This window comes from Pteropus vampyrus, unplaced genomic scaffold (genome assembly GCF_000151845.1).
Source record: "Pteropus vampyrus isolate Shadow unplaced genomic scaffold, Pvam_2.0 Scaffold230, whole genome shotgun sequence".
NCBI classification, from domain to species: Eukaryota; Metazoa; Chordata; class Mammalia; order Chiroptera; family Pteropodidae; genus Pteropus; species Pteropus vampyrus.
Window position 1 is genome coordinate 533,620 of NW_011889011.1, and position 3,171 is coordinate 536,790.

A 3,171-nucleotide genomic window follows, 5' to 3' on the forward strand; every position below is an offset into this window, starting at 1 on the left:
TTTTTTTTTTTTTTAGTCTTTTTTTTCCACTGTTCTTCATTAACATTTTCTCTCATCTCTATTTTGTTATTAAACCTGTCTAATACACTTTTATATTGTTGTTTTACTTCTCTAATTTCCATTTGAATCTTCTTTACAATTTCTGTTTCTCTGCTTCTCTGCCCTGTCTTTCCATTCATTCCAAGAATATTTTGTTTTACTTCATTAAGGACAGTAATTAACACTTGGCCATTTTAGTTTTGTTTCCTAGTTCCAAACTTAGAGGCACCTCCGGGTTTGTCTTAACTGATTTTCTTTTCTCTTGCAAATATGCTTTATTTTCTCGGTTCTTTCAAATGTCGGCTAATTTTGGACTTGTATCCTGGACATTATGAATCTAAATTTTGCAAAGTCTGGATTCTGTTGTCTTTTCTCTGATGACAGTTGTTTCTTTTGTTTCATGAGGCAATTATTTTGGCTGGATTTGAACCGAAAAATCTGTTCTTTGGGCACCAGCTTTGGAATTGGTTCAGATTTTTTTTTTTTTAAATAAACTTTTATTTAAAGCAGTTTTAGCTTTAGAGATAGTACGGGGAGTCCCCAGTATACTTCACCCCCAGTTTCCCAGTTTTTAACATCTTATGTTGTTCTACTACATTTGTTATCATTACTAAACCAATGTTGATAATTCTCATGAACTAAAGTCTAAACTTCACTCAGATTTTCTTTGTTTTTGCCAAATGGCCTTTTTCTCTTTCGGGATTCAGAATACCACACTGCATCCAGTCATTATATTTATGCCTCCTTAGGTTGCTCTGGGTGGGGACAGCTTTTCCGACTTCCCTGGTTTTTGGCGTCCCAGTCAGGTAGTTTTTAGACCGTACTTCAAGTGCGTCTTGTCTGATGCTTTTCTCGGGAGTAGACCAGGGTCATGCGTTTTCGAGAGGAAGACCACGGAGATAAAATGCCGTTTTCATTCGGTCGGTCTTATCAACTGAGCACAGAGTCGACGTGACTTCGCTCTGCTGCTGTTGGCCTGGATCGTGTGGCCGAAGTCCTTTCCCCAGATTCCCCTACGGAGAAGTGTCACTCGATCACCCTTTCCGCACTGCGTTCTTTGGAGGGGAGCCAGTATGTGCAGCCACACGCAAAGGGCGGAGGTCACACTGTCCTCTGCCGAGATGCTTCGTCTTATGCACCGTCGGGGGGCAGCGGTCAGCCGGAGAGGTGGGTAGACGGAACTTTGAGATTCCCATTCTGGCTCCTGTCCTTCAGAGATCCCCCAGCTTTGGTTCCCTCAGATTCGATGTTTTGCTTCTTCGGGCTAGAAAGACTGGTTCTGCCACCCGTGCGCCTGCAGCCCTGCGTGCCACAGCCGGTGTACCTGGCCGCAAGCTAAAAGCTGTGAAATCGAGCTTACAGGTCTTTGCTCCTCCTGGTGTGTACGCCCTACCAGAATCTTCCTTTTTTTTTTTTTTTGTTCCCTCCTCTGTGTCTTCAAGTATCTGCTTTCTCTACGAAATTCAGATGTTACAGTTGTTTTCTGCAAGGCACTTGGTCTGGTAGCATGTTACTCGGTCATTACAAAAAGCAGAAATCCTGGGCTCTGTTTTACACTGTCATGGTGAATGTGGGGAGGCTCAATGAGGCTTCTGATCAGAAAGAAATTAAAGGATAATTAGGCATTAAGAACTATGTAAGAAGTTAATAAAGGATGATATCAGACAGCATATGGTCAAGCACTAGGTTATGTGATATCAATAATAATTTAAAAATAGTAATAGCTAATAATAACCTAGATCCTTGTAACAGCCCAGTAAAGGTTAAATCGTGTGCGCAAGGTCAACTGACGTTGAGCCGAGATCCAGAAAATTCAGTCTAGTTCTAGGGATGATTTTGCGATCTCCTTGTCCCGATGGTTAATTGAATAGTAGTTTTCATGGTGCTGTTTCCTAGAGCTGCACTCAAGGAAAACCGTGCTCGCCGCCCTGACATGTGACGCTGAAAGGTGGCAGCGGCATAAAGGCGTGAGGCGGAAACAGGGCCCGAGAGTAGGGTTTCCGCCCACGAGCCGGATTCAGAGCTCACAGCTGGATGGGCTGCTCTGTGACCCCGGTTTTCAAAGGAGTTTCACTTCGATGGTCCACCTTAGTGACCTCTGTTCCAGGGGATCAATCGCTATGACTAGTGACCTGTTTTCTTATCAGTGCATTATGGTGTTTATTCGTAATACAGATTACGAGTAATGTTTATTGATATGCTGTTTATTTCTAATGCTGTTATAGGTGTCATTAAAACAATGCATTTCAGAACTTCTAATTTATAATGAAATCTCGGAAAATGGAGATAAGCTAAATTCTTGATCATGTCCCTTCGTTCTTGGAAGTTTTCTATGCATTATGAAATGTAGCAGAAGCCAGAAAAACAGACTACTTGGTTTAGCATTTACGCTCATCTCATCTAATCTGTCTTAGTTACAGTCTGTCGAGACGATGGACGCTGCTTTAATTCAGCTCTGCTCTAGGTGACTAAAGTTAGGGAACTATTTTCAGAAGACAGTTGTGCCCTGTACTAAAAGAACAGGCTCTGCACTAAGGACTCTTTCCAAAGTCTCGTAATACATCCACACACCTCAGCGCTTCCTTTATAACAGGCATTGGAGGAGGCGTACATCATCTCCATTTAGCAAGTAAGGAAGCTAAGAGTCAAGATGACCATGCCCTTGTCCTAAATCCTAAAATTAGCAAATGACACAACCAGGATTCAGATGACTCTTTTTCTGGCTCTAAAGACACTCTGCTAGTCTACGGCCATGCTACCCTGAATGTGCCCGATCCCGTCTGATCTCGGAAACTAAGCAGGGTCGAGCCTGGTTAGTATTTGGATGGGAGACCACCTAGGAAGACCAGGTGCCATAGGCATATAAAAAATAAAAATAAATAAATAAAGACACTGCTTTCTACGACTGTTTAAGAGGCGGTGGAAGGAGAGGGTCGGGTGCTTCCCCCCTCTCCTCCCCTCTCTCCTCTTTTGTTCCCCAAAGTACAGATGGGACATGGCACGTTTCTCACACGTGCCCCACTGCAAATGATGCTCCGGGAAAGCACTAGTCATTTTCTACATAACGTCATTTGGTTATGGATGATCAGGTCGGTGTAAGATGTTCGTTCTTCCCCACGCCGACATTTTAGC

At 43.0% G+C, this 3,171-nt stretch overlaps 1 non-coding gene across 1 annotated transcript; it reads left to right on the plus strand.

The window, feature by feature from the left end:
* Positions 1-2,781: 2,781 nt before the first annotated feature.
* On the plus strand, positions 2,782-2,900 carry LOC111728818. Its single transcript, XR_002775966.1, has one exon. It is a non-coding gene; the product is annotated as a 5S ribosomal RNA (ribosomal RNA).
* The last annotated feature ends 271 nt before the right edge of the window (positions 2,901-3,171 follow it).